This window comes from Nymphalis io, chromosome 30 (genome assembly GCF_905147045.1).
Source record: "Nymphalis io chromosome 30, ilAglIoxx1.1, whole genome shotgun sequence".
Lineage (NCBI taxonomy): Eukaryota > Metazoa > Arthropoda > Insecta > Lepidoptera > Nymphalidae > Nymphalis > Nymphalis io.
The window spans coordinates 344,601-356,912 of NC_065917.1; the positions used below are offsets into that span (position 1 = coordinate 344,601).

The 12,312-nt window shown below is 34.5% G+C and overlaps 1 pseudogene; it reads right to left on the bottom strand.

The window, feature by feature from the left end:
* LOC126779824 (GTP-binding protein 2-like) overlaps positions 1-12,312 on the bottom strand; it is an 88,966-nt pseudogene that overhangs the window by 69,876 nt on the left and 6,778 nt on the right.

Genomic DNA, 12,312 nt, shown 5'->3' on the forward strand with positions numbered 1-12,312 from the left:
AAGTGAATTTATAATTTTCAGGGGTAGGAACAAGCCGATAAATTGTAATCCTGACATAAGACTATATGGCACACCCCTGAAATAGGTAACTGATTTCAGATACCTTGGTCACATAGTTAATGAAAACCTCAGTGATAACAGTGACATTGAACGTGAGCGTAGGGCTCTGTCGGTCCGAGGTAATATGTTGGCTCGCAGATTTGCACGGTGTACGACACCTGTAAAGCTGGCCCTGTTTCGAGCATATTGCCAATCATTTTACACGTGCAGTCTGTGGACGAACTATACGCTGAGGGCCTACAGTGCCCTACGCGTCCAATACAACAATGTGTTGAGGGCGGTGTTGAGGAAACCTCGACACTGCACTACAGTGTCGAGGTTTCCTCAACGGCAATGTTCGCTGATGCTCGCGTGGACGATTTTTTCTCTATAATACGCAAGCGTGTCGCCTCCATTATGAGCAGAACTTCGAAAAGTACCAACACCCTCCTCAGCACATTGGCTTGTAAATTGGACAGTCACTTCTGGGAACACTGGAATGGTGTACATGTGAAGCGGGTCTAATTCTAGGATTAAGTACTAACATAGTTTAAGCATTCGTTACTAATCTATTTAATTTTAATTTTAATTATTTATTTTAATTTATTTGTTATTATTTTTTTAATTTTATTTGAATTTAATGTTAATTTTAATTTAATATGGATTGTTTAATCTGAAATAAAGTATTATTATTATTATTATTATTATTAATAATAATAATAAAATAGAGAACCATGAAGTATTCGACAACCGTTATACAGTATACAGAAGAGATCGTGATAGTTCACTTTTACATTGTAAAAAAGATGGTGGTGGAGTTTTAGTGGCGGTCTCAAATAAACTGAAATCAATGCGACTCAGTTTTTGTGAAAGTCAGTGTGAAGATCTTTGGATAAATATTGAACGAGAAAATTGTCACGATGAGTGTAACTCAATTGCATTATGTGCAGTTTATTTGCCTCCTCCCGTTAGCCGTAATATGCTATCTAATTTTATCAAAAATTTTAATAGTAGAATTGCAGAGAATAGACAAAATGTTATGCTCGTGGGTGATTTTAATTTAAGTAATATCAATTGGTTCGCTACTGATGATAATGTTATTTCTAATAGTTCCTTAGGAAATTTGCTAGTTGATTTTGCATCTCTCAATAATTTAGTTCAACATAATAACATTTGTAATAACAATAATAAAATATAAGACTTAATATTCAGTAATCATAATAACATAAAAATTAGTAAGTCTATTTTGCCAATAGTGCCTCCAGATCACCACCATCCTCCCTTAGATATATTAGTTTCTTATTCATCAAGAACTTCTTTAAAAAGTAATGTTATTGGTGAAAAGAAGAACTATTTTAAAGCTGTATGTAAGTATAATTTCAGAATTAGATAATATCAATTGGTTAAGCGAATTTTGTAATTGTAAGTCAATAAACTTAATGATCGATAAATTTTATAAAATTTGGAACAAATTGATCGAAAAATATGTACCAAAGAAGAAACAAAAAGGTAAACAATATCCTCCATGGTTCACTAAGGAAATGATAAATTTATATAACGAGAAACAAGTTTTTTTAAATAAATACAAAATATATAAAAACCCACTTGATGAAATTTCATTACGTCTTTTGAGCAAACGTTGTGCAGATTTATCGAAAATTTGCTACAATAATTACATTAAGATTGTTGAAGAAAATATTAGTAGAAATCCTAAATATTTTTGGTCATACCTTAAGGGCAAACAAGATAATAGTACCGCACTCCCAGGCATAATGACTTACAAACAAAAAGTAATGAAATCGGGATCAGAAATTTGTAACGAATTTGCCTCGTATTTCGCTTCTGTTTACACACAATCTCAAAGTTCATATACATTACCATCTTATAATAATCAATGTAAACATGACTTTGGAGCGTTCACTAATTTTGTAATATCGCGAAGACAGATTTATCAATACTCAAAAAGACTTGATACAACTAAAGGGACAGGTTATGATAATATCCCTCCTATATTTATTTCTAAATGTGCATGGGTACTAAGTTTCCCTTTATATTTATTATACAACGAATCACTTCGCTCAGGTGTTTTTCCCGATAAGTGGAAAATAGCTAGGATCGTACCGGTATATAAGTCCAAGGGTAGTGAGTGCATTGAGAATTATAGACCGATTTCCATACTTTCCACTTTTGCCAAAGTATTTGAAGCAATAGTTTACCCATATCTAGAATGTCATGTTAAGCAAATGATTAATAATAACCAGCACGGCTTTATAAAGGGTCGATCTACAACATCAAATCTTGTTTCGTACAGTGAATTCATTGTGCCAGCTATTGATTACCACAAGCAATTTGACGCAATTTATACCGATTTAACCAAGGCTTTCGACAAAGTTTCGCACGATATTTTACTCTTAAAACTAAGCAAGTACGGATTCAATGGTAATATGCTTGAGTGGTTCAAATCATATTTATACAATAGACAACAATTTGTTGTCTTAAAAGGTTTTAGCTCGAGTCTATATAAAGCCTGCTCCGGGGTTCCTCAAGGGTCACACTTAGGACCTTGGCTCTTTAATATCTTCATTAATGATATTTGTGATACGGTACATTATAGTAGAGTATTTTTATTTGCGGACGATTTAAAATTAACAAAAGTAATAAACAACTTAGCTGACTCAGAGCTCTTACAGGCGGATATTAATGCTATATATAATTGGTGTAAAAATAATAAAATGGAATTAAACGTCAGTAAGTGCAAGCATATAAAATTTACGCGAAAGCTCAATATAATCAAAACAATATATAGCATTGATAACATCAAGTTGGAGGAAGTTTTTGAAATAAGTGATTTGGGTGTCATTTTTGATGACAAGCTTACTTTTGTCCCGCACTTCAATAAAATAATTACGAAAAGTTCCAAAACGTTAGGATTTTTAATTAGAAATGGTAAACACTTCACGAATAACACGAAAAAAATAATCTATAACGCTTACGTGCGTAGTGTACTGGAGTACGGTAGTGTTGTGTGGAATCCTTGTTACAATGTACATCGTCCGCGTATAGAGAGAATACAGAAGCGATTTGTATATCATCTATCCAGAAACAAAAAAACCTCATACAATAAATCTAATAAAAATTACAGCAATCTCTTGAAAGACTTTAATATGGACAGTCTCTCTGTACGCAGACAATTATTAGATCTCTCTTTCCTATTTAAGATAATTCGTAACGAGATCGACTGTACTTACTTACTTGAAAAGATATACTATCGTATTCCAAGGCGCAATGTTCGTAGTTTTCTGGGCACTTTTGATGTCAGAATATCAAAAACGAAATTAGGATGTAATGCACCAATGCCTAGATCATCACGGTTGTACAATGGTTTTTGTCAAGATCTAGATATTTTTAATGACTCTGCCATGATTTATCGTAAACGGGCGCTAGAATTGTTGAGAGATGCAAATAAATAATAAATAAATAAATAAATAATAAATAATGTTATCTTAATTTTTAATTTGTTGTTGAAATAGTTGTTGAATTATTTAATTTTAATTTGTACCTATATCAATTTCAAACTATTTGTGTTATTAATTTTAATTTTATTAAGTGCATGTTTATTTTTTTATGATCTTTAATTTGTACCAATTTGGACTGCTTTTTTTTTTTTTTTTAATCTTTCTACTCATGTTGCTATAATTATGTGTTAATGTATTTTTAAAACAAATATTGTAATTGTTGTGGCTACTTTAAAAAGCTTCACATGTTAGCTATTTTCACTAAATTGTTTTACATTTGTCATTAAAACATGTAGTAGCTACTAGTGGTCCTTAAAATAAATAAATATTGCTAGCATATAAAAAAAACAGCCAAGATGGTTCAGGCACCACTGAATTTTCATGTACTTAATTTGTGATTATAATTCATCTCGTACTTTACGATGAAAGAAAACATCGTGAGGAAACCTGCATGTTTCTAATTTCACTGAAATTCTGCCACATGTGTATTTACCAAACCGCACTGGAGCAGCGTGGTGGAATAAGCTCCAAACCTTCTCCTCAAAAAAGGGAGAGGAGGCCTTTAGCCCAGCAGTAGGACATTCACGTGCTGTTACGGATAAAAAAACACACACACACACAATGTGCTGTGCAAACATATACAAGTCTATAGTCGATTCCAATAGCAAGTAGAGTATATAAGCAACTTTGACCTTGAAATTTGGTCGAAATCTTAATATTCTGTGGTATTGACTATGGATTCGCGAAAAATTTACCGTTTTGGTTATCTGTGAAGTTGTTATCGGAACTTTGTAAGTAAAACTAAAGTGTATATAAGTAGTTAAGTGTAACAGTGTCGTGTTATATATAGAGATATATTGATCGAGAAGTGTTTGTGGTGTACAATACAGCAGAGCTGGTAGCGAATCGCGTGGAATCGCTATACTAGTCAACTGCGCAACATATGGTTCACTCACGTCCTCGGGGCGCTGCAGGACGCGGCGCGGCGCCAGCGCCAGCAGGCACGCGTGCAGCGCGTTGAGGCCGGCGCCGCGCACGCAGCTCACCGGGAACACGGCCACCCTGCCGGCCGACACTACTGTGATTTGCGTTCAACTATATATATATATATATATCTGATCCGAAACTAAGCAGAGCTTGTACTATGGCAACCAGACAACTGATATACTATTGTATAGACAATTACACACAGACTCAGTATCTAGCAAGGCAAGTATCTAGCAAGGGTGGTTGGCGTAGCTATAGACAATATTATTACCATTACCAATAGTATGGAACTCGTTTTAAAGTCATATATAAGAGTTCACCCAGAAACACTTCGGGTTAAATAAAGGCTTGTGAAGCTACTCACTCCTGATCCTTTTTGATTTCCTCGTCTACATTGTCTATGGTGTCCAGTATCGACTTTTGCGGCGCAACGCAGTTCCTTGCCATATTCTCGTCAGTTATTAACAGCGGTTTCTGTAATAATACCAATATATACCATTACTTTAAATTTAAATAAATCTATATATTATACAGCATCCCTGATTTATCATCTCGTGCTCCTTGAAGAACATCGCGAGGAAACCTGCATGTTTCGAATTACAATATAAACTAATATTATAAATGGGAAAGTAAATATATCTATTTATCTGTTAAACTTTCCCCCCCCCCCCCGGCTTCTCTTTATGTTATATGTGTGTGGACGGGCAATTGGGCCACCTGATGGTAAGTGGTCACCATCACCCAAAAGCATTGATGTAAGAAATAATAACCTAGTTTATAAGCTAGTCTTTATAGATGCTATTTAAAATAAAATTACTGACCTTATTAGCGGGTTCCAACAATTGAGCCAGCCTCGCTACAACAGCATTGATGTTGCTAACCAGTTCACACTTGTAGATGACTGCGAAGAATGGCATGTCCAAAGCCAGCAGAAGACCGATGTGTTCTTCTGTGATGCGAGTTATACCGGCTGTTGCCGAAATCTAGAAATAAAAAAAAACTTTATAGTACAAGTTGATAATATGACTACAGTGCCATCTATAATATTATCTTGTAGCTGATTTAAAAAACTTACAGCCACTGGGTCGCTGTTACCCTGGCCCCTCGGGCAAAAAATTAAAGACACGACAGGTTAGGGGGCAACCCTGCGGCCCGTACCCAGACTGGCCAAGGCCAGTTAGGAGGAACCAACTCTCTCTCTTAAAAAACTTTCATTAATAAGACGTATTGCTCGATAAGGGTTTATAAATATGATAAAAAATTGTGTTTAAACTCTTACATAGTTTAATTGTAGCAAAAGAGTTTAGTTTTTTGCCGATTATTTTTAGTAGGATCTACAGTTTGAGCCGGTGTTAGGTTTATATATTATTACCTGAATAAATTATTTTGATTTTGAGCTGTTTGTAAAAATGTATTATTAAGATAAGATATTTATTCAATAAAATGAAAATTAACTTTTGGTTTGATATGTCAGGACTCCAAAAAAATCCTTACCTAATAATAATTTGAAAACACGTTATCAGGGCTATAGAAAAAGACTTAGGATACCTAAAATCTGAGCCCCCCCCCACACTTATGGGAACTAGTAATAAATAAACATACTTACAACGAGCATGGCGTAGTGCAGGGACTAACCCATGAGCCCGTGGAGCGTGGTGCGTTGGTACTTGCTGTGGCCCGCCAGGTCCAGGAAAGACACCAGCTTGGCGCTCCTCTCTCCGATGCGCTCCGCTGTCATCAGCTCGGAACAACCGTAGTTGACGACATTACCCTGATTAGATGAATGTAATACATTATATGACTTTCATTTTAGGTATAAGTAATACCGGGTAGTGTTGCATGTCGATAGTCCATTATCGATAAAATCGATAGTTTTGGACTATCGATAATCAATGATTTTTCGATAGTATTGACGTATTGATTTTTTGACGAGCCGGTTGGCGTGGTTGGTAGTTACTTGCCTTTCATGCCAAAGGTCGTGGGTTCGATTCCCACCCAGGACAGACATTTGTGTGCATGAACATGTCTGTTTGTCCTGAGTCTGGGTGTAATTATCTATATAAGTATGTATTTACAAAAGAAAAGTAGTTTATGTAGTATATCAGTTGTCTGGTTTCCATAACACAAGCTCTGCTTAATTTGGGATCAGATGACCGTGTGTGAATAATGTCCAATATTATTATTATTATTTCTATTTAACTTTTAGTTTCTCTTCTTTCGAAGAGTTTAAACCGAAAACGCGGGCTGCAGCCAAGCGTTAAGGAGTGTTGCTTATATTAAAAACGTTGATGATAAAGTGGATGATGATATAAACTTTCGGGTGATACGGCAGGTGTTAAGGATTATGGCTTTTTGAAGTATATGGAGGATATACGCTGGCATTTGTAAGGTGTTCAGACTTTGTGTCAAGGATTTTAGCACGATACCTGTGGATGATAGGACTATTGGGACTATGTGTACTGTTTGTGCTTTCCATTGCGTTTTAATTTCTATGGCGAGATCTTGATATTTACTTAACTTTTCAGATATTGTGGTTTGTATGTTATGTGAATTAGGAACGGCTATATCGATAAGATAAACGATTCTATTGATTTTATCATGAACGGTAATATTTGGTCTATTATAACAGATAGTTTTGTCAGTTATTATTGTTCTATCCCAGTAGATTTTGTGGTTTCTAGTGTCTAATACACTTTCCGGTTTATATTTGTAATATGGATTCATTTCTGTTATAAGTTTATATTTGTATGCTAAATGTTGGTGTATGATTGCAGCAACTTGATCATGTCGATGCTTATAATCGGTCTGTGCGAGAGATTTGCAAGCCCCCGTTATGTGCTGAATAGTTTCAGAGGCTGCGTTACATTGTCTACATAAGTCAGTAGGTTGATTATTATCCTTCATTATGTACTTCCTATAGTTACGAGTTTCTATTATTTGGTCTTGAATGGCGAGCATAAAACCTTCGGTCTCAGGGAACAGTTCACCTCGATTGAGCCATTCGTTCGACTTCTCTTTGTCGACGTGGGGTTGGTTCAAATAGGCTCGGTGCCTCCCATGCAGTATTTTTTCAGCCCATGCCAACATTTGTTGTTGTTTACTTATGATATGTTCGTTTACTTGAGTGTTTTGTCATGTAGGTTTAATGGTGTAAGCTTTTTGTCTATTTCTGTTGCGTGTCTATGTAGAGGTGAGTGTTCGGATTTATCATGGAAGTATGGTCTGAGTGAGAGTATCTGCTTATTGTGTAAATTGTGTATGTCTATTATTCCCCTTCCTCCTTCTTTGCGTGGTAGTGTGAGCCTTTGAATACAAGATTTTGAATGATGTTTCCTATATTTAGTGAAGTGAGTGCTTATAGTTCGCTGCAATTTTTTTATGTCACTTTTTGAATTTGTATTATTCCGAAAGAGTACGTAAGTAAGGGTATGGCATATGTGTTAATAGCTTTTATTGTGTTTTTAGAGTTAAGGTGTGTCTTTAATACGAGATTTAATCGGTGCGAGAATTTTGTAAGCAATTCTTGTTTTGTCGTAGTTTGTAGTATTTGCCTAGATTGTTTAAAACCAAGGTATTTATATGTGCTTAGTTCATCCATTGGTTCAATTTGTTCACCAGTTTCGAGTGTGTAGCTATTATTAAGGATTTTTCCTTTCGAGATTGACAGAATTTTGCACTTGTCGACACCGAATTTCATATGAATATCTTTGGAGAACTGTTCCGTAATGCTTGCTAACTCAAGCAGCGTGTTTTTGTCAGTGGAGTAAAGTTTTATATCGTCCATGTACATGAGGTGTGATAAGTTATATTGGGTGTTATTACCGTAAAGTGTGAATCCTGTATTGGTTTTATTTAACAAGAGTGAAAGAGGATTTAAGGCCAAGCAAAACCAGAGGGGGTTCAGAGCGTCTCCTTGAAAAATTCCTCGTTGGATACGGATTGGTTCAGTAGTTAGAGATTTCATAGATGATTGTTTTATTTTTAATACAGTTTGCCAGTTTTGCATCGAATTTTTAAGAAACGATATGAGGGTAGGGTTTATTTTATACAATTTTAAGACATACAATAACCAGCTATGCGGGACTGAATCAAAGGCTTTTTGATAATCAATAAACATAGTATGGATATCTGTTTTTGATTTTACCGCACTATTTAAAATGATTGCATCAAAAGTAAGCTGCTCCTTACAACCTTGGCTATTTTTTCTACACCCCTTTTGCTGTTCGGCTAATATATTATGTTTAGTTAAATGTTTGTATATTTCTTCACTTATGCAAGCTGATAAAATTTTATATATGGTTTGTAAGCAAGTTATTGGTCGGTATTTATCTGGATTTGTGGTATCATGTTTATCTTTAGATACTAAGTATGTGATTCCATGTGTTATATATTTCGGTAGTAAATGTGGTGATTGAATGAATGTATTTAAGTACTTATGTATGTATGAGTGTGTGCTACTAAATTTCTTTTACCAATAGTTGTGAATATTGTCTGAGCCTGGGGATTTCCAATTGTGCATTCGTTTGATGACATCTATAAATGTTTCTATTGGTATGAAGTTGAACTCCATCTCTGGAATATGTGTAGTTATATCGTTAACCCAGTCTGCATGTTCATTATGTTCTATGGGGTTTTCCCATGTCTTGTCGAATGCCCAGAATTGTCGAAATATTTCAGGGGGAGGTATTTCTAGATTTTGCTCATTATCTTTGCAGTTAGATAATAAATTTCTATAGAAGATTTTTTCATTGTTAGCAAATGTTTTGTTTTCTATTTTACGGGCAGTACACGTCAAATATCTCTTAAGTCTACTAGCTGCTGCATTGAGTTTCTGTTTTAAGGTATCTAAGAAGTGTTCTATATGCGTGTTGGTATTTTCATATTGTGCGTGTGATTGATATTGTGTCTTTATGAGATCTACTGCAGCTACTACTTTTGGGTTTCTATTTCCTCTAATAAATTGTGTTAACCTGCCTATATTGGCTCGCAACTTCCTTATTTTATTTTCTAATCTTCTTTGCCAACTAGGTTTTCTGTATGATTTGTTTTGGTGGTTGTTTTGGGTTAAGAATGTCATTCTTGCACATTTAGCTGCTGTCCATGCTGCACAGTAAATTATTTTCTGTAGAGTGATAAAATCAGTATCAATGTTTACAAATTTTGTCAGTATCATCGTATCTATGTATTTCATTATTAATGAAAACTTTTTAGAAGTCCTTTGTTTAGGAATGTATGGTCTGCTAGTTGGTTCAATATCACAAAAATGTTCTAGAGCACGAACAAATGTGTTCTCTATTTCAGTGTTTTCTTCTAAAGTCATATCATGATCGTGGGTGATACTTTCTATGTTTTGTTCATCGATAGGGCTTGATGTAACGGAATCAGTGCATGTAACTGTAGTGTTTTGCATTTTCCTAGCTTGTGAGTTTGTTTCTGAATTAGATTTGAATGCATCGTTGTGTAATATTACTTTGTTATGTTGTTTGTAAATGTTCATTATATGTGTCTTCCGTTAGTGTGTGTGTATAATGTAATTCATCTGCTACTTGTTGTTTAATCAGTGTTAATCTATCTTGTTTAATATATTTATTATTTATTATTGCCCTTCGTTGATCCGCTAATCTTTGCTCTGTAATGTGTGTAAACTCTGGGTATAAGTTTATAAACTCTTCATACAAACGTTTTCTATAAGCGGTCTTATTAGTCTCTAATTGTGTTATTTTGAAATAAATCCTAATAATTGCTTCATTGCATTCATTTGTCCATTTCATACGTTTTCCTGTTAGCGTGTGTTTTATTGACCCGACCTGAGAATTGAACCCAGGACCTCCGGGGTCTGCGGTCTTATATCAAGCCACTAGACCAACGAGGCAGGCAAACGAGTTATCAATAGTATTGTGAACAGAGATCCCCCATCACCGCGACCCGCAGCTCGACGCTCTGCTGCGTGTCCGCCAGCTGCGAACCGAGTACGTACTGTAGCGTAGACAGGTTTAGACAGAGATAGAATTATCAAATCTTTTGACCCTTATCTTGTAAACAGTGTTGGTGTTAGTTGAAACTGGACAGTTGGTGCGTTCATTGTGTTTTATGTTCAATTTTCGCTTATATTTATGTTAGAAAACGATTCTAATCCAGTGTAAAGGCCGAGAAACAATCCTTACATCATATCGATGTTTATACAGTGGTGCAGTGTCGTATTATTTCATGTTAAAGCGACAGATAATATAGTTTCTCAGTGATGTTTATTTATGCCATAGCATGAGGGAACCTTATATTTATTTATTTATTTATTTATTTATTTATTTATTTATTTATTTATTTATTTATTTATTGGAAATAGTTACACCATCGACTTATCACTAACACATTCACTTAGCATTAGATACAGGGTATTAAATCTAGGTGAATAAATCATTACAGGTGTAAACAACATTGACCTTAAGATAAGACTATACTAACCTAATTATGTCTTAACTAAAAATTAAAAAAGATAAATAAATTATAGATAATCAAACAAAACATAAAATAAAATTTAAATACAACAACAAAAATCTAAAAGGGTTGAAATAATTAATTTATGAATAAAATGGTTTTAAAGTTATACTATGAGATCTTTACAGAGCTTCACAAAAGTTGGCTTGCTTTGGGCAAAGATGTCGATATTGACGTTAGAAGAATATTCATTATAAGAATTAATTATTCTGTTGAGGGGTGCATGTTTACCTAAATTTGTTTAAAAAGCTGTAGTTCTAAAAGGTTTTTTTATTGGGTGTCTAGGAATTTTGCGGGGAACAACTAAATTGATTTGCTGAAGTAGTTCGGATGACATTATTTGACCATGGATCAGTTTGTGTAGGGTCAAAACATCGCTGATTTCACGGCGACTTTTAAGTGATATCATTTTAAAATGTTTTAGCCTATTGTTGTAGTCAGCGCGATAAGGACAACTAGTATCCTTGTATGCAAGAAAACGGGTAAAATTTTGTTGTATTCGCTCTAGTCTTTCGATATGAGTGTTATAAAAAGGGTTCCATATATTTGATGCATACTCTAAATTGGAACGTACAAGAGAATTATAAATGCAGAGCAATGAGCGAGTATTCTTAAAATCCTTGCATGTTCGTTTTACAAATCCTAACATTTTCCAAGCTTTTGATATTATTTTGTCTAGATGATTAATAAATGATTATATCGCATTAAAATCCTAAAGATAATATGATTTTCCAGTTTTTATTATTCATAACCTATAATTATTTATCATGTGAGTGCTGCCAGCATCGGCTAAAAAAAGTCCCGATATTCGATAAAAAATATCGACTCGTCGACAATGAAACAAATAAATACGGAGTCCATTAATAAACTAAAGTGCTTCGTTATATGTATATATGTTATTTTAATTTATTCGTTATCCTATTTATAGTTTTCTAACGACAACATGATTATAACAACATAGAAATATATGTGGCAACCATTCTTTATGAGGAGAACGCTAATCCAGTACCATATAAAGATGCCGAAGTACTATTGATAACGGAAACAAAAACAAACAATGCAACGGTTTTCAGGTGTAGGAGGAAAACAAAAAATATTATAATTAAAAAAAATGTATAATAAACATTAAAAAGTAAAATTTAATAACCCTATTTAGTTTTAATTAAGTCCCGAAAATCTCCCAAAACAGGGAACGCGGGTACTATGGCAACGTTATAAGCACACATCGACAAACCATCTCCGTCTCGATCGTGGCCTCGCGGCCCCTCGGTGTACC